This window comes from Procambarus clarkii, chromosome 50, assembly GCF_040958095.1.
Source record: "Procambarus clarkii isolate CNS0578487 chromosome 50, FALCON_Pclarkii_2.0, whole genome shotgun sequence".
Classification (NCBI taxonomy): Eukaryota; Metazoa; Arthropoda; class Malacostraca; order Decapoda; family Cambaridae; genus Procambarus; species Procambarus clarkii.
The window spans coordinates 31,775,541-31,795,774 of NC_091199.1; positions in this window are offsets into that span (position 1 = coordinate 31,775,541).

A 20,234-nucleotide genomic window follows, 5' to 3' on the forward strand; every position below is an offset into this window, starting at 1 on the left:
AGGAACAAACTAGGCAATTAGAGATTCAACAACAAATGGCTGACACTAACTTCAGGCTTGAATCACAGCGTATGGCAGCTGGGCATGGAAATACTAGTAATGTTTCAATAAATAGTGATAATAATCCCATCAGGATGAATAAGTATATAGAGTTACCCAAGTTCAATGAGGAGGATCCTGAGGTTTTCTTTGCACATTTTTATAAAATTGCCATCAGTATGAACTGGCCAAGGGATCAGTGGGTAGCCATTATGCAGTCTCAATTTAAGGGGCGTAGTCAGGAGGTTTTTACATCCCTACCTGACGCTCATAGCTTTGATTACGAATTTGTAAAGAAAAGCATCTTAAATGCTTATCAGTTAAATCCAGAGGCACACAGGCAAAAGTTTAGAATCTAAGGAGGATAAGTGATCAGACAATAGCAGATTTTACTCGTCAGAAGACGAATTTTTGCAACAGATGGTTAAAGTCACTTTCAGTCACTGACTTTGATGCTTTAAAGAATCTTCTTATAATGGAAGAAGTATTGTCATGTCTCCCAGACCAGTTGTCTACTTTTATGGCAGAACAAAAGAATGTAACAGACATTTATGAGCTGTCAAAGCTCGCGGATGAGCATGAGTTGTTGACTAAGGCCCAGTTTACGGCCACTTCACCTAAATCTAGTCGTAGAGTAAATTATAATGCTCCCCGAACTCCTTATCAGAATCCATCCCGTCCTAGTACTCCAGTTACTCACATGAGCTCTTCTCTTACAAAACCTAACCCTGCTACTTCATTGTCAGGAATGTCAATAATAATAAGGTTATTTCTAAACCTACAGTTGGTTCTACCAGTGTGTCCACTGTAAGGTCCTGTTCCCATTGTAAGAGAAAAGGCCATGGAATTCATTCATGTTTTATATTGCACCCTGAGTTACGACCAACTGGTCTCATTTATTGCAGAGGTGTGCAAAATAAACTTACTAATAAACATGTAACTGTAAACCCCAATTGGGTGAAACAGTATTCACCATATATGTCTTCAGGTGAAGTTTTGTGTATTAATGGGAAGTGGAAGCCAGTGGTTATTCTTCGTGATACGGGTGCTTCCCAAACCATAATTTCATCCAGTATTCTTTCTGATGTTGAACAGAGAGAGACTGGAAAGTTTTGTTGTTCTTCAGAGTGTTGCAGGATGTAAAACTGTACCTCTAATAGACATTAATTTCAGATCCACCATTACACCAAGTTTATGCACTGTGGGTGTTAGTACACAGTTGCCCATCCCAGGTGTGGATGTTATATTGGGTAATGATGTGGCCATAAATCATGTTGTGGGTGAGAATGATCCCCGTTTGTGTAAACAGCCAGTTGCAGACCATGTTTATTCTGCCTGTGCTGAAGTTAGTTCTATGAATGAACCTGTTGTAGAAGATGGTTTTGTCCCTTCTACCTGTGCTGATGTCAGTACTAATATAAATCCAGTTGTCAGTTCTGATGTTGTTACTCAAGCATTTGTTCCAGTAACCAGTACCCCTTCAGTGGAGAAGTGGGATGTGGTTGTTCCAGATTCCTGTGTGGCCGATTTAGTTGTTGAGAGTAAGCCTGATACTATGACTCTGCTTTATTCCAATAAATTGGGAAAGGATGTCCATGTACCATTGTCTTGCCCGCTCACTACGAACGTTGTGCCAGGAGTTGAGAGAAACTTAAAAGCCACGACTCTGTATTCCAGCCAAGTGAATGGTTTAGGACAAGATGTTGGGTTGGCAGAAGTATTCCCGCTCACTCCAAGTTTAGAATCAGTTGTCGAGAGTAAGTCCGTTGTAGAGGCCCCGCCTCACCCTAGTCAAATAATAGGGGAGGAGGTCAAACTACCTGTTACTTGCCCGCTCGTTTCAGATTCCCTTCATTTAAGTGCTTTGAGTAGAACTGACCCTAAGATTTCAGAGAGAAGCAAGGAGACAGTCTGTACTGTAGATCCAGTTTTGGAGAGTGTGGGAAAGCAGCCAGAGGATCAGCTTCTGTTGAGTAGATGGAGACCCATTGAGCCTCCCTCTTCAGTTGTCTGTGAGGATGTGACCCAGCTTAGTAGTGATATTATTGATTGTGAGCAGACAGTACTCCAAGCAGCTCCAGAAGTCATGGGAGGAAATTTTGGTAAAATCATTAAGAGTGGTAAAGTAGCATTTGGATCTAAGTTGCAGAGTTGTGATTCTTATTCTATGTGGAGTAAGTATTTCTCATTGTGTACATTGAGTCAGAGTGTGTGTAGGATGTTGAAATCTACTTTTATTCTGCAGGAGCCATTTTCTTGTGAAGTGATGGACTGTGGGACATCTTTGTCAAGCCTTGTGGTGGAGCAGAGAGAGTTTACTCAAGTAGGTTGTGCATCCAGTTCTGAGGAAGTGGTGAGTTATGCTAGAGCAGTGTCTCTATATTCAGATCCAGTTAATTTTGATGCACGAGTGATAAAAGTGTATGTTCCACTCAAGTGTGGTGTTGACTTTCAGAGTCATATTGGAGTTGATTTTCAGAATCATATTGTGGGTGAAGGATTAAATCATACTGGGGAGCAGATGTTTGAGGCTCCAGGTGTGTATTTCAAGTTGGAGGATAAGGTTATCCTACCTAGTGTTAATCATTGTGAAGGGTTTCAGATTGTCCTTGGGCGTTTCCCAGGTAATCTGCTGTGCATCTTCAAGATGTTAAGACCCTTAAACCTCTTGGTTGATTGGTTGTCATCAGACGTAAATCACTTGGGAAGTGATGGTGAGGGTTGTAAAGTTTTCGGCATGTTTTATTTAGTCTTTTGGCAGACTAGACGGTTGATGAAAGTGTGTGTTGTGTTCAAGTTCACCATCAGGAGGTGTGAACTTGTCTTGAGAGTTATGATTGAGATATGGTGCCTAGGCATATGCCTGTTTTCTTTCACTGATCGTTATGACAGAGTTATGAGGCAATTGATTTCTGTGTTCCTTATGGATCATCTGAGTCAGTTCGATCAGGTAGTCTTTGCACTTATCTTGGGTTGTATTTCTTGGTTTGAAGGTCAACGGTTTGCTAAGTCGGTGTCTTGTGTTTCAGAAGGTTCTATGAATGGGAAAGTTTTCTACATAATTGTGAGGTTTAATGCTAATTTCTCTAATTTTAGTATCCATTGGGCGAGAGTATGTGTTCCACAGAGGATCAAGAGTGATGAAGAGCAGATGTCTGTGTCAGAGCATACCCAGGAGAAGTCCCAAATCTACTCAACATCCAGTCAGCTACAATTAAGCAGTTCAGCTCCAGAAAAAGGGAGTAATGGAAAATGGAGTCTGTCTTGGAAAACTTCACCATGTGAAAAAGGGATCACATGGAAATACGGAACTGATCTTAGAGAAATAGTAGAAACAAATGAAAAGCTAAATTGCCATGATAACTGTGTGAATGCAGCTACCTTTATTGACAATTCTATTCATGCTAATAATGATAATATTGTAGATAGGAGTGTGAAATATGATCTAAAACAAAGTGAAATAAATGAGATAGTACCTTGGAGAGATAAATTTGCATACTCCAGTGACACATATGTAGAACATAATCATAAGACTGAAATTTCAGAGTTTCCTGTAAGACTATATTTGGAGTGTTTTCATTTTTGTCCAGAAATGTGTTCTTATTACTTATACATGTTTGGTGTAATTAATACCATAAATCTCAAGTGTCATACATTTTACTTTGAAAAAATGCCATTGATCTTCAATCTATTGCATTTTTTTTTCTTGGAGGTGGAAGTGTTACGTACTCCTAGCTGGATACGTATATAAATTTGAAATAGCATTTTGTTTTATTTTATCATTGCCTGTATATGTACACACATTGTGTTTTGGTAAATTATCGTGTGGTTTGGCAGCGTCAGTGGAGATAGGAGCGCGGTTGCCTTTGCACACGTCTAGTACCTGATTGATTCGGGAAGCTGGACTTGTTCAGTTGAGAGTTCCAGATGTCACTTTTATTTAGTTAGGTAATTGTTTATTTACTGTAATTAAACAGGTGGCATTGTACTTATATATTTTGTAAGTAACTATTATCTGTAATTTGCATTCCTGTGTGTTTTGAGAACAAGTGGTTGTTCAATTAGTTTTAAATATTAAAAAGTCTTTAGTCTCCATCCCTCATCCTGGGATGAGGCAGACGGGAGGTGAGAATGTGGGTAGCGCCAGAGCTAGAGTTAGTAGCTGAACGGGACTCGACGGAGTAACATGTGGGAGATAAGTCTGTTTATTTCTTCTTGTGCCATATTTTATTATACTATGTTAGGAGAAGGACAATACCTCTCGTTTGTTGTATAAGTTAACTTTACCATCTGTGTTTTTATATTATACTGTCTTGAATATATATCTATATAATATTTTGTATCTATTCTTCAGTCCTAAAGGAAGAGTTTTATTTACGTGCTCATTACTTATCAAGGGGTTATACTGGTGACTCGCTCTTGAGAACAGCAGTTTTCTCGTATCCCTAGACGTAATTAAAGCTTGGCTGCTGTAGGGTCACGAGCCGTAACGAACGATAGGTAACATACACCACGCCACTATACGCCCTTACACGTCAATACATGCCCCTACACACCACTACACAACCTTGCACGCCACTGCACGCCCCTACATACCCTACACGCCACACCACCACGCCACTACACGCCCCTACGTGCCACTACACGCCCCTACACAACCCTGTACGCCACTACACGCCACTATACCGCCACCACCCACACCACCGCCTCCAAACCCAACACCACCACCGCCGCCCCCAACACCACCACTGCCGCCACCCACAACACCACCACCACCACCCCTAACACCGCCCCCGCCACCCCCAACACCACGCCTGCCACCCCAACACCATCACCGCCACCCCCACACCACCTCCGCCATCCCCACACAACCGCCGCCACCCCCACACAACCGCCGCCACCCCCAACACCACCGCCGCCCCCCCAACACCACCACTGCCATCCCCAACACCAACACCACCACCCCCAGCACCACTACCCCCAACACCACCACCACCACCCCCAACACCACCAACCCCAACACCTCTACCACTGCCGCCACCTCCAACACCATCGCTGCCACCCCCACACTACCGCCGCCACCCCCACACCACTGCCGCCACCCCCCCACCGCCGCCACTCCACCACCACCCCCCACACCACCGCCACCTCCCCCGCACCACCACCGCCGTCCCTACGCCACCGCCGCCACCCCCATCACCACTGCCGCAACCCTAACACCACCACTGATGCCACCTCCAACACAACCGTCGCCACCACTACCCCAACACTACCCCCAACACCACCGCCGCCATCTCCAACACCACCTACGCCACCCCCACAACACCACGCCACTACGCGCCACTACACGCCCCTACACAACCCTGTATGCCACTACACGCCACGCTACTACACCACGCCACTACACCATGCTACTATTGCAGGCTACTACACCACGCCACTACACTACACTACAACAGCAGGCTACTACACCACGGTACTACACCACGGTACTACACCAGGCTACTGCACCATGCCACTACACCACGCTACTACACCAGGCTACTGCACCATGCCACTACACCACGCTACTACACCAGGCTACTGCACCATGCCACTACACCACGCTACTGCACCATGCCACTACACCATGCCACTACACCATGCCACTACACCATGCCACTACACCGCACCACAACACCAGGCTACTTAACCATGCTACTACACCAGGCTACTACACCACGCCATTACACCACACCACTACACCAGACAACTACACCAGGCTACTACACCACGCCACTACACCACGCTACTACACCAGGCTACTACACCAGACTACTACACCAGGCTACTACACCACGCCACTACACCACGCTACTACACCAGGCCACTACACCAGACTACTACACCATGCTACTACACCACGCCACTACACCAGGCTACTACACCACACCACTACACCACGCTACTACACCAGGCTACTACACCACGCCACTACACCACGCTACTACACCAGGCCACTACACCAGACTACTACACCAGGCTACTACACCACGCCACTACACCACGCTACTACACCACGCCACTACACCACGCTACTACACCAGGCTACTACACCACTCCACTACACCACACCACAACACCATGCCACTACACCAGGCTTCTACACCACACTACTACACTAGGACACTACACTAGGACACTACACCAGGCCACTACACCAGGCTACTACACCACGCTACTACACCATGCCACTACACCAGGCTACTACACCACGCTACTACACCAGGCTACTACACCATGCCACTACACCAGGCTACTACACCACGCTACTACACCAGGCTACTACACCATGCCACTACACCACACTACTACACCACGCTACTACACCACGCTACTACACCATGCCACTACACCACGCTACTACACCACGCTACTACACCAGGCTACTACACCATGCCACTACACCACACTACTACACCACGCTACTACACCAGGCTACTACACCACGCTACTACACCACGCTACTACACCACGCTACTACACCATGCCACTACACCACACTACTACACCACGCTACTACACCAGGCTACTACACCACTTCACTACACCAGGCTACTACACTAGGCCACTACACCACGCTATTACACCACACTACTACACCAAGCCAATACACTACGCTACTACAAATGATAAATGAATAAAAATGATGAACCCATCTTTATTATGATGCTTTATTTTACCAAATGTAGAAATATATTTTTATATTTTTACATTCCCTATTGTATTTATATGTGAGCATTTTAACTTGAAACACTTTATAAAAGGGGTCACAAAGTTTCAAATTAGGTACAAAAGGGGTCACAAAGTTTCATATTAGGATTAGGTACGTAGGTGTTGATTAAAAGTTTTGGAAACCTATTTAATTCCACACAAAATAACGTATCTAATTCGTGAAAACAAACGTTTCCAATCCTTTCAAACACTTTCCAGGAATGTTGTGGAAACTTTAAATTGTTTCCTGGGATAGGAAGGGAGGGGTAAGAGAAGGGGAATGAGGAGGAGGGGTAAGAGAAAGTGGATGAGGAGGAAGGGAGAAGGGTAACAAGGGGAATGAAGAGGAAGGGGAAGAGGGGAGAGATAAGAGGTAGGGGATGAGGTGGAAAGGAAGAGGAGGGGAGGGGGCAAGAGAAGGGGAATGAGGAGGAAAGGGAAGAGGGGCGGGGTAAGGGAAGGAGATAAAGAGGAAGGGGAAGAGGAGACGGGAGGGGGTAATAGAAGGGGGATGAGGAGGAAGGGGATAAGAGAAGGGGGATGAGGAGGAAGGGGAAAGGAGGGAGAAGAGGGGAGGGGAAAGAAGAAGGGTGACGAGGAGGAGGGGTAACAGAAGAGGAATGAGGAGGAAGGTGAAGACGAGGGAGAAGAGGGGAGGGGTATGAGAACGGGGATGACCAAGGGTAAGAGAAGGGGAATGATGAGGGAGGGGAAGAGGAGGGGGGAGAGGTAAGAGAATGGGGATGAGGAGGAAAGGGAAGAATGGAGGGGGTAAGAAAAAGGTAAGGAGAAGGGGGTTGGGGTAAGAGAAGGGGGAGATGAAAGGGGTAAGAGAAGGAAGGGGAAGAGGGGAGGGGGAAGAGAAGGAAGGGAAAGAGGGGAGGGGTAAGATAATGAATGGGAAGAGGAGGGGGGAGAGGGGAGGGGTAAGATAATGAATGGGAAGAGGAGGGGGGAGAGGGGAGGGGTAAGAGAAGGAAGGGGAAGAAGAGGGGTAAGAGGGGAGGGGTGAAAAAAGGAAGGGGAAGAGTGGAGGGGGTAAGAGAAGGAAGGGAAAGAAGGGAGGGGTAAAAAAAGGAAGGGGAAAAGGGGAGGGGTAAGAGAGAGAAGGGGAAGAGGGGAGGAGTAAGAGCGGGAAGGGGAAGAGGAGGAGGGGGGTAAGAGAAGAAATGGGGGAGAGGGGAGGGGTAAGAGAAAGTTAGGGTCAGAGAGTAAGTGAGGGTCATGGAGTGGGTGAGATTCAGGGAGTGGGTGGGGGTCACTGAGAGAATGAGGATCAGTGAGTGGATGAGGATCAGGGAGTGGTTGAGGGGTCACAGAGAGGGTGAGGGGTCAGGGTGTGGGTGGTTGTCAGGGAGTGGATGGGAGTCAGGGAGAGGGTGATGCTCAGGGAGAGGCTTAGGGTCAAGGTGTGGGTGGGAGTCTGAGGGTGATGGGATTCAGAGAGTGGGTGAGGGTCAGGGAGTTAGTGAGGATCAGGATGTGGGAGGGAGTCAGGGATTGGGTGGGAGTCAGGGATTAGATGAGGGTCAGGAAATGGGTAAGGGTCAGGGAGTGGGTGAGAGGTAGGGATTGAATGGGAGTCAGGGAGTGGGTGACGGTCAAGGAGAGGGGTGAGAGTCAGAGAGTGGGTGGGAGTCAGGGAGTGGGTGAGAGTCAAGGTGTTGGTGAGTGTCAGGGAGTGGGTGAGGGTTAGGAATTGGGTGAGGGTCAGGGAATGGATGAGGGTTTGGGAGTGGTAGGAAGTTAGTTGGGGTCAGGGAGTGGATAGAAGTCAGGGAGTGGGTGGGGATCATGGTGTAGGGGATATTCAGGGAGTGGGTGGGGATCAGGGAGTATGTGAGAGCCAGGGAGAGGGTGGGGGGTTAAGGAGTGGGTGAGGGTCAGGGAGTGGGCGGGGGTCAGGGAGAAGGTGAGGGTCAGGGAGTGGGAGGAACTCAGGGAGAAGGTGAAGATCAGGGAGTGGGTGAGGGTCAGGGAGTTGGTGGGAGTCAGGGAAAGGATGGGGGTCAGGAAGTGGCTGGGAGTCGGGGAGTGGGGGAGGGGTCAGGGAGTGGGTGAGGGTTTAGGGAGTTGGTTAGGGTTAAGTAGTGGGCAAGGGTAAAGAAGTGCGTGAGGGTTCAGAGAGTGTGTGAGGGTCAGGGAGTGGGTGAGAGTCAGGGAGTGGGTGAGGGTCAGGGAGTTGGTGAGGATCAGGGAGTGGGTGAGGGTCAGAGAGTGTGTGAGGGTCAGGGAGTGGGTGAGAGTCAGGGAGTGGGTGAGGGTCAGAGAGTATGTGAGGGTCAGGGAGTGGGTGAGAGTCAGGGAGTGGGTGAGGGTCAGAGAGTGTGTGAGGGTCAGGAAGTGGGTGAGAGTCAGGGAGTGGGTGAGGGTCAGAGAGTGTGTGAGGGTCAGAGGGAGGTGAGAGTCAGGGAGGGGGTGAGGATCAGGGAGTGGGTGAGGGTCAGAGAGTGTGTGAGGGTCAGGGAGTGGGTGAGAGTCAGGGAGTGGGTGAGGGTCAGAGAGTATGTGAGGGTCAGGGAGTGGGTGAGAGTCAGGGAGTGGGTGAGGGTCAGAGAGTGTGTGAGGGTCAGGAAGTGGGTGAGAGTCAGGGAGTGGGTGAGGGTCAGAGAGTGTGTGAGGGTCAGAGGGAGGTGAGAGTCAGGGAGGGGGTGAGGATCAGGGAGTGGGTGAGGGTCAGAGAGTGTGTAAGGGTCAGGGAGTGGGTGATTGTCAGGGAGTGGGTGAGGGTCACGGAGTGGGTGTGGGTCAGGGTGTGGGTGAGGGGTAAGGGAATGTGGTGAGGGTCAGGGAGTGCGTGAGAGTCAGGGTGTGGGTGGGAGTCAGGGAGTGGGTGAGGGGTTAAGGTGTGGGAAAGGGTCAGGAAGTGGATGATAGTCAGGGAGTGGTTGAGGATTAGGAAGTGGGTGAGGGTCAGGGAGTGGGTGGGAGTCTGGGAGTGGGTGAGGGTCAGGGAGTGGGTGAGGGTCATAGTGCAAGTGAGGGTCAGGGTGTGTGTGAGTGTTAGGGATTGGGTGAGGGTCAGGGAGTTGTTGATGGTCAGGGAGTGGGTGAGGGTGAGGGAGTGGGTGAAGGTCACAGAGTGTGTGAGGGTCAGGGAGTTGTGAGAGTCAGGGAGTGGGTGGGGTCACTGAGAGGGTGAGGGTCAGGAGGTGGGAGAGAGTCAGGGAGTGGGTGAGGATCAGGGAGTGGGTGAGGATCAGAGAGTGGGTTGAAGTCAGGGAGTGGGTGAGGATCGGGGAGTTGGTTAGAGTCACAGAGAGGGTGAGGGTGAGGGTGTGAGTGGTTGTCAGAGAGTGGGTGTTGATCAGGGTGTGAGTGGGAGTCAGGGAGTTGGTGGGAGTCAGGGAGTGGGTGAGGGTTAAGGAGTGGGTGAGGGTCAGGGAGTGGGTGAGAGTCAGGGAGTGAATTAGGGTCAGAACGTTGGTGAAGGTGAGGGAGTGGATGTAAGTCAGGGAGTAACTGGGTGTTAGGGAGTGGGTGAGGGGTCAGGGAGTGGGTAAGTGTCAGGTTGTGGGTGATGGTCAGGGAGTGGATGATGGTCAGGGAGTGGGTGAGGATGAGGGAGTGGGTGGAATTCAGGGAGTTTCTGGGTATCAGTGAGTGGGTGAGGGTCAAGGAGTGGGTGAGGGTCAGGGAGTGGGTGAGGATCAGGGAGTGGGTGAGGATCAGAGAGTGGGTTGAAGTCAGGGAGTGGGTGAGGATCGGGGAGTTGGTTAGAGTCACAGAGAGGGTGAGGGTGAGGGTGTGAGTGGTTGTCAGAGAGTGGGTGTTGATCAGGGTGTGAGTGGGAGTCAGGGAGTTGGTGGGAGTCAGGGAGTGGGTGAGGGTTAAGGAGTGGGTGAGGGTCAGGGAGTGGGTGAGAGTCAGGGAGTGAATTAGGGTCAGAACGTTGGTGAGGGTGAGGGAGTGGATGTAAGTCAGGGAGTAACTGGGTGTTAGGGAGTGGGTGAGGGGTCAGGGAGTGGGTAAGTGTCAGGTTGTGGGTGATGGTCAGGGAGTGGATGATGGTCAGGGAGTGGGTGAGGATGAGGGAGTGGGTGGAATTCAGGGAGTTTCTGGGTATCAGTGAGTGGGTGAGGGTCAAGGAGTGGGTGAGGGTCAGGGAGTGGGTGAGGGTCAGGGAGTGTGTGAGGGTCAGGGTGTGGGTGGGAGTCAGGGAGTGGGTGAGGGGTCAGGGAGTGGGTGAGGATCAGGGAGTGGGTGTTGGTCAGGGAAGTGGGTTGGAGTCAGGGAGTGGGTGAGGGTTAGGGAGTGGGTGTGGGTTAGGGAGTGTATGTTGATCACAGTGTGCGTGGGAGTCAGGGAGTGGGTGAGAGTCAGGGGGTGGGTGAGGGTCAGCGAGTGGGAGAGTGTTAGGTAGTGGGTGAGGGTCAGGTAGTGGGTGAGGGTCAGGGAGTGGGTGAGAGAGTCAAGTAGTGGGTGAGGGCCAAGGATTGGGTGAGGTTCAAGTTTTTTATGAGGTTCGGAGAGTGGGTGAGGGTGAAGGAGTGGGTGAGGGTCAAGGAGTGGGTGAGAGTCAGGGAGAGGGAGGGGGTCAGGGAGGGAGTGAGGGTTAGGGAGTGAGTGGTTGGCAGGGAGTGGACTGAGGTCAAGGAGTGTGTGAGGGTCAAGGAGTTGGTGAGTGTCAGGGAGTGGGTGAAGGTCAGGTTGGATGTGAGGGTCAGGGAGTGGGTTGGGGTCAGGGAGTGAGTGAGTGTCAGGAAGTGGGTGAAGGTCAGGTTGGATGTGAGGGTCAGGGAGTGGGTTGGGGTCAGGGAGTGAGTGAGGGTTAAGGAGTGGGTGTGGTAAGGGAGTGGGTGTTGATCAGATTGTGCGTGGGAGTCAGGGAGTGGGTTGGAGTTAGGGAGTAGGTGAGGGTCAGGAGGTGGGTGAGGGTCAGCGAGTGGGAGATTGTTAGGGAGTGGGTGAGGGTCAGGGAGTGGGTGAGGGTCAAGTTGTGGGTGAGGGTTAGAGAGTGGGTGAGGGTCAGGGAGTGGATGAGGATCAGGGTGTGGGTGGGAGTCAGGGAGTGGAAGAGGGTTAGCGAGTGGGTGGGAGTCTGGGAGTGGGTAATTGTCAGGGTGTGGGTGGGGGTCACTGAGAGGGTGAGGATCAGGGTGTGTGTGAGGGGTAAGGGAATGGGGTGAGGGTCAGGGAGTGGATGAACTTCAGGGTGTGAGTGGGAGTCAAAGAGTGGAAGGGAGTCAGGGTGTGGGTGAGGGTCACGGAGGAGATGATAGTAAGGGAATGGGTGAGGGTTTGGGAGTGGGTGAGGGTCTGGGAGTGGGTGGGTGTCAGTGAGTGGGTGGAAGTCAGGGACTGGGTGGGAGTCAGGGTGTGGGTGAGGGGCAGGGAGTGGATGATAGTAAGGGAGTGGGTGAGGGTTTGGGAGAGGGTGAGGATCAAGAATTTAGTGGAAATCCGGGAGTGGGTGGGAGTCAGGTAGTGCGTGAGGGTCAGGGAGTGGGTGAGGGTCAAGGGGTGCGTGAGGGTCAGTGTGTGGGTGAGGGTCAGGAAGTAGATGAGGGTCAAGGAGTGGGTGGGGGGTCAAGGAGTGCGAGAGGGTCAGAGAGTGGGTGAGGGTCAGGGTGTGTACTCACCTAGTTGTGTTTGCGGGGGTAGAGCTCTGGCTCTTTGGTCCCGCCTCTCAACCGTCAATCAACAGGTGTACAGATTCCTGAGCCAATTGGGCTCTATCATATCTACACTTGAAACTGTGTATGGAGTCAGCCTCCACCACATCACTTCCTAATGCATTCCATTTGTCAACCACTCTGACACTAAAAAAGTTCTTTCTAATATCTCTGCGGCTCATTTGGGCGCTCAGTTTCCACCTGTGTCCCCTTGTGCGTGTGCCCCTTGTATAAAATAGCCTGTCTTTATCTACCCTATCAATTCCCTTGAGAATCTTGAATATGGTGATCATGTCCCCCCTAACTCTTCTGTCTTCCAGCGAAGTGAGGTTTAATTCCCGTAGTCTCTCCTCGTAGCTCATACCTCTCAGCTCGGGTACTAGTCTGGTGGCAAATCTTTGAACCTTATCCAGTATAGTCTTATCCCTGACTAGATATGGACTCCATGCTGGGGCTGCATACTCCAGGATTGGCCTGACATATGTGGTATACAAAGTTCTGAATGATTCTTTACACAAATTTCTGAATGCCGTTCGTATGTTGGCCAGCCTGGCATATGCCGCTGATGTTATCCTCTTGATATGTGCTGCAGGAGACAGGTCTGGCGTGATATCAACTCCCAAGTCTTTTTCTTTCTCTGACTCCTGAAGAATTTCCTCTCCCAGATGAAACTTTGTATTTGGCCTCCTGCTCCCTACACTTATCTTTATTATATTACATTTGGTTGGGTTAAACTCTAAGAACCACTTGTTCGACCATTCCTGCAGTTTGTCTAGGTCTTCTTGAAGCCTCAAACAGTCCTCTTCTGTCCTAATCCTTCTCATAATTTTGGCATCGTCCGCAAACATTGAGAGAAATGAATCTATACTCTTCGGGAGATAATTTACATATATCAGAAACAAGATAGAACCGAGTACAGAGCCGTGTGGGACTCCACTGGTGACTTCACGCCAATCGGAGGTCTCACCCCTCACCGTAACTCTCTGCTTCCTATTGCTTAGGTACTCCCTTATCCACAGGAGCACCTTACCAGCTACACATGCCTGTCTCTCCAGCTTATGTACCAGCCTCTTATGCGGTACTGTGTCAAAGGCTTTCCGACAATCCAAGAAAATGCAGTCCGCCCAGCCCTCTCTTTCTTGCTTAATCTGTGTTACCTGGTCATAGATTTCTATTGAGCCAGTCAGGCAAGATTTATCCTTCCTGAACCCATGTTGTAGATTTGTCACGAAGTCCCTTCTCTCCAGATGTGCTACCAGGTTTTTTCTCACGATCTTCTCCATCACCTTGCATGGTATACAAGTCATGGATACTGGCCTGTAGTTCAGTGCCTCATGCCTGTCGCCCTTTTTGTATATTGGGACCACATTCGCCGTCTTCCATATTTCTGGCAGGTCTCCCGTCTCCAGTGGCCTACTATACACTATGGAGAGTGGTAAGCAAAGTGCCTCTGCACACTCTTTCAGTGCCCATGGCGAGATCCCGTCTGGACCAACAGCCTTTCTAACATCCAGGTCCAGCAGGTGTCTCTTGACCTCCTCTCTCGTAATTCCAAAGGCAATTTCAAAGGAAATTTTCATGTGTGTGAGGGTATATGGTGCGAGTGAGGGTCAGGGTGTGTGTGAGTGGCAGGGAGTGGGTTAGGGTCAGGGAGTGTGTGAGGGTCATGGTGCGTGTGAGGGTCAGGGTGTGTGTGAGTGTTAGGGAGTGGGTGAGGGTCAGGATGTGTGTGAGCGTCAGGGAGTGGGTGAGGGTCAGGGAGTGGGTGAGAGAGTCAAGTAGTGGGTGAGGGGCAAGGATTGGGTGAGGTTCATGTATTTTATGAGGTTCGGAGAGTGGGTGAGGGTCAAGGAGTGGGTGAGGGTCAAGGAGTGGGTGAGGGTCAGGGAGTGAGTGGGGGTTAGGGAGTGGGTGAGAGTCAGGGAGTGGGTGAAGGTCTGGGAGTGGGTGAGAGTGAGTGGGGTTGGTGAGGATCGGGGAGTGGGTGAGAGTGAGGATCGGGGAGTGGGCGAGAGTGAGGGTCTGGGGGTGGGAGAGAGAGAGGGGGGGGTTGTTGGCAGATACTGGGTGGAGGTCAGGGAGTGAGTGAGGGTCAGGGAGTGGGTGAGGGTAAGGGAGAGTGTGGGGGTCAAAGAGTGGGTGAGGGTCAGGGAGTGGATGAGAGTCAGGGAGTGGATTGAGGTCAGGGAGTGTGTGAGGGTCAAGGAGTTGGTGAGTGTCAGGGAGTAGGTGGGAGTCTGGGAGTGAATTAGTGTCAGGAAGTGGGTGAGGGTCAGGTTGGGTGTGAGGGTCAGGGAGTGGGTGGGAGTCAGAGAATGTGTGAGGATCTGAAAGTGCGTGGGAGTCGGGGTGTGAGTGAGGGTCAGGGAGTATGTGAGGGTCAGGGAGTGGGTTTGGGTCAGAGAGTTGGTGAGGGTGAGGGAGTGGCTGGGTGTCAGGGAGTGGGTGAGGGTCTGGGAGTGAGTGAGGGTCCGGTTGTGGGTGAGGGGTCAGGGAGTGGATGATGGTCAGAAAGTGGGTGAGGATGAGGGAGTGGGTGGAAGTCAGGGAGTTTCTTGGTATCAGGGAGTGGAAGAGGGTCAGGGACTGGGTGAGGGTCAAGGAGTGGGTGAGGTTCAGGGAGTGGGTGAGGGTCAGGGAGCGAGTGAGGGCCAGGGAGTGTGTGAGGGTTTGGGTATGGGTGGGAGTCAGGGAGTGGATGAGGGTCAGGGAGAGGGTGAGGATCAGGGAGTGGGTGTTGGTCAGGGAGTGGGTTGGAGTCAGGGAGTGGGTGTTGGTCAGGGAGTGGGTTGGAGTCAGAGAGTGGGTGAGGGTTAGGGAGTGGGTGTTGGTAAAGGAGTGGGTGTTGATCAGAGTGTGCGTGGGAGTCAGGGAGTGGGTTGGAGTCAGGGTTGGGTTGGAGGGTGAGGGTCAGGGGGTGGGTGAGGGTCAGCGAGTGGGAGAGTGTTAGGGAGTGGGTGAGGGTCAGGGAGTGGGTGAGGGTCAAGATGTGGGTGAGGGTCAGTTAGTGGTTGAGGGTCAGGGAGTGAGTGAGGTTAAGGGTGTGGATGAGGCTCAGGGTATGGGTGGGAGTCAGGGAGTGGGTGAGGGTCAGAGATTGGGTGAGGGTCAGGGAGTGGGTAATTGTTTTATGGTGGGTGGAGATCACTGAGAGGGTGAGGATCAGGGTGTGTGTGAGGGGTAAGGGAATGGGGTGAGGGTCAGAGAGTGGATGAGGGTCAGGGTGTGGGTGGGAGTCAGGGAGTGGATGGAAGTCAGGGTGTGGGTGAGGGTCAAAGAGTGGATGATAGTAAGGGAGTGGGTGAGGGTTAGGGAGAGGGTGAGGATCAGGGAGTTAGTGGAAGTCCGGGAGTGGGTGGGAGTCAGGAAGTGGGTGGGAGTCAGGGAGTGGGTGAGGGTCAGGGAAGGGGTGAGTGTCAGTGACAGGGTGAGGGTCAGGAAGTAGGCGAGGGTTAGGGAGTGGGTGAGGGTCAGGGAGTGGGTGGAAGTCAGGGAGTGCGAGAGGGTCAGTGAGTGGGTGAGGATCAGGGTGTGTCTGAGGGTCATGGTGCGTGTGAGGGTCAGGGAGTGTGTGAGTGTCAGGGAGTGGATGAGGGTCAGGGAGTTGGTGATGGTCAGGGAGTGGGTGAGGGTCAGGGTGTGTGTGAGCGTCAGGGAGTGGGTGAGGGTCAGGGAGTCGGTGAGAGAGTCACGGAGAGAGTGAGGGCCAAGGATTGGGTGAGGTTCAGGATTTTTTATGAAGTTCGGAGTGTGGGTGAGGGTGAAGGAGTGGGTGAGGGTGAAGGAGTGGGTGAGGGTCTAGGAGTAGGTGAGGGTAAGGGAGTAGGTGTTGATTAGAGTGTGCGTGGGAGTCAGAGAGTGGATTGGAGTCAGGGAGTAGGTGAGGGTCAGGGAGCGGGTGAGGGTCAGGGAGTGGGTGAGGGTCAGGTGTGTGTGTGAGCATCAAGGAGTGGGTAAGGGTCAGGGAGTGGGTGAGAGAGTCACGGAGTGGGTGAGGGTCAAGGATTGGGTGGGGTTCAGGTTTTTTATGAGGTTCGGAGAGTGGGTGAGGGTCAAGGAGTGGGTGAGGTGTCAGGGAGTTGGTGAGATTCAGGGAGTGGGTAGGGGTCAGGGAGTGAGTGAGGGTTAGGGAGTGGGTGAGAGTCAGGGAGTGGGTGAGAGTGAGTGGGGTTGGTGAGGGTCGGAGAGTGGGTGAGAGTTAGGGTCTAGGGGTGTGTGAGAGTGGGGGGGTTGTTGGCAGGGAGTGGGTGGAGGTCAGGGAGTGGGTGAGGGTCATGGATTGGGTGATTTGCAGGGATTGGGTGAGGGTTATGGAGTGGGTGGGGGTCAAGAAGTGGGTGAGGGTTAGGGAGTGGGTGAGAGTCAGGGAGTAGGTGGGAGTCTGGGAGTGAATGAGTGTCAGGAAGTGGGTGATGGTCAGGTTGGGAGAGAGGGTCAGGGAGTGGGTTGGGATCAAGGAGTGAGTGTTTGTCAGGGAGTGGCTGTGAATCAGAGAATGTGTGAGGGTCAGAAAGTGCGTGGGAGTCGGGGTGTGTGGGTGAGGTTCAGTGTTATGATCCCAGGCAGCCGAAAAATGAGTCTCCTCTTTGAGAATTATTCTATCAAGACTGACCTGACTAGAAGGTCTAAGAAATATAGAGGTGATAACGCAGGTGTAAAATAGTTAGTTGGATTTAATAAACAATTTGAGATTATGGGCAGTGAATAAGAAAATAGATAAATGACTGGTTAGGAGATGTGGATATTTTGCTGGAGGCGTGAGGCTCTCTTCAGGAGGGCTTTGATCTCACTTGAGTGCCGTACATCGCAGTGGGAAGCCGTGCTCTGTTTGAGCTCTCGTCAGAAAGGAACCCCTGGTGATATATCTCCAAGAGAAGAGAAGTGTGCAGACGTGCCAGCTGTGGAATCGAGCTGGGAACATTGTGGTCTCAAGTCCTGGACGGCGAGGAGTGTTTATTAAGCTGCCAGAGACATTATCTGGGCCGTGGGAGTGCCCTGACCAGACTCCATCAGAGGGAGGATCGCCCTCGACCAGACAATCTGTGGCAAGCACGATTTTTAGCCAATCTATAGCAATTACTTGTAATTGGTCGTGTGCCCAGCGACAGTAGTAATGTTTATTGATAAGGAAGACATGTTTTGATAAGGCAGAAGGCCTAAAATAAGAGAGTGGAGAGGGAGGAACACGGAGCGACGTCCGTTCCATCTGAGCTCTGACAGGTGACTGAAGGAGCCCAGCTCCTGACAGCAGAGGACCCTCCCAGAGTGAGTGAGGACCGCCGGGCGAGGTGGAGCATGGACCAGCCCAAAATGGGGGAGTCCACTCTCACAGTATGTAGAGAGCAGATAGATGTAGGAGGCAAACGTATTGTGTGGTTATTTTTGTTTATGTGTTTAAGGGGAAACATTTTTATTGAAGTGTCAATAGGTTGCAGGTTTTTCTTTGGGGAAGAAGTTGCTGAGAACTTCGAAGTTGAGCACAGAGGGAGTAGTTGATGAGACTCCAAGGTAGTGGAGGAGAGGACCTCGAGCTGTGAGGAGAAGCAGTGAAGAGGAGTATCATGTGCTTCTGTAGAGGTGATGAAGCACCATAGTTGTTCGAAGAAACTTCATGGTGTAGCAGCCAGGAGAGCTGGGGAGGACCCTAGCAGAAGTGGTGAAGCACCGTAGTTGCTAGGGAAAACTTCATGGTAGCAGCCTGGAGGAGATGCAGAGGATCCAGGTAGTTAAATCCGGAAGAACGTGAAAAGATCAGGGTAGTGAACTTCCAGATGTGGAAGGAAAGTTCTAAATGATTACTTGTAGGGAGGTGATAGAATGTTTGTCATTAGCGCGCAAGACACAGTGAAAGGCGAGTGATAGTTTGCCAGTTTTGTGCCAAGGAGTTTATACTGAAGTTTAGAGTTACAGTCGTAGGCTAGATTACCTACAGACGTATGTGTACAGGACTGATTGGGTGATCAATTGATCATTGTTGTGTATGAAGGAACATTAATACTGATATATATATGTTATTGCATTCATATGCTGATTTTCCTTGTACATATTTATAGATATATATATTCTCTTGCTGGTAGTGCAACATTGTATTATAAGACTTGATCTACTGGAGGAGGTTGATAGTATCAGGTGGTGAATCAGAAAAAAGGATACCACTTGATAAGCTGATGATAGAGTTCTGATGGCGTTGGAGTGCAACCTGACTGAATTAATACAGAGTGTAGGATTCATTATTATTATATGTGTGTATGTATTGTGTATGTGCTGTGTCCAGTAAATGTAATCAAATTTGTTGGTGTTTGCCCTTGTCCTAGTGAGGCTTCTCAGGAAGTAGTAAAGAAGGAGAGAGAGAGACAGAGAAAGAACCAAGAACCACCGCTGTGGACAGGGTAGAACAGAAAACTAACAAGTCAAAGGGGATTGAGGAGATCACATCACATATCTTGAAGTTATCTTGAGATGATTTCAGGGCTTTAGTGTCCCCGCAACCCGGTCCTCGACCAGGCCTCCACCCCCAGGAAGCAGCCCGTGACAGCTGACTAACACCTAGGTACCTATTTTACTGCTAGGTAACAGGGACATAGGGTGAAAGAAACTCTGCTCATTGTTTCTCACTGGCGCCTAGGATCGAACCCAGGACCACAGGATCACAAGTCCAGTGTGCTGTCCACTCGGCCGACCGGCTCCCCGAGAGTGGGTCGGAGAGAGAGGAGAGAGTGGGGAGTCGCAGCGGCTCGAGTGGGTGTGTGCACATGACAACTAGGCTAAGTTTTGGAGCCGCATCCCCTAAACGTGTGACGTTGAGCCCCTCTCCAAGAGCCAGAAGTGCCCAGTGTGATCTCCAGGTGAACTATAAGCACTCTACCGAGTTGTGGGTAGGGTTATCCGTAACGAAGAACCAACAACGCGACAACACCACCAACCCACAATCTAGGGAGTATGTGAGGGGTCAGCGAGTGGGTGAGAGTCAGGGAATGGGTGAGGGTCAGTTAGTGTGTGATGGTCAAGGAGTGGGTGAGGGTCATGGAATGGATGAGGGTCAGCAAGTGTTTGAGGGTCAGGGAGTGGGTTAGGGTCATGGACTGGATGAGGTCAGGGAGAGTTTGAGGGTCAGGGAGTGGGTTAGGGTCAGAGAGTGGGTGGGGATTCAGGTGCTGGAAATCCAACACACACATATTAACATTAGTTACCCTCTAAAGAAAAAGAGAATGGGTGTTTCGTGATGTCATCAACAACACGTAAAAATATTAACTCACATTTCTTTTAAATAAGAATCTAGTGTTTAAACTTAATAAAAAGCATTCACTAGGACTGAATATACATAAATACAGCACAAAATACAGCTTGCTTTCCTAAATCCTTAAATTTAACTCAGAACATTGAGAAAATATGATTGGAACCCCAGCGGGGAGAGGGAGGCGCCAGTCACATTGGCTGGGACAGGCGACACTGAACTTGTAAACAAAGGAACAAGACAAGGAGGCACTCCCTGACTACTTTTATAACATAGAATAGTTCTTCCTACGAGCTTCGACACAGGATCCTCTACGTTCCGAAAAACCGAAGATCTCAATAACAAAGGGAAGAACAATTTTCGGTATTTCTATTTTATGTAATACAGGCCATTATTATTGTAGGAAATATCGTTAATAAGACACAGGATTAAAACCCCAATCGAATTGCGTTTACTCAGCACTACACACACACATTATTCTTGTCACACCTGTAACTTATATGTTAATGTGCCATTATTAATGTCATTCATTCAGCAGATAATTGTGATTTGAAGTTACTGCAAGCTGAGCTCCCTCACACAAATAGTGAAGT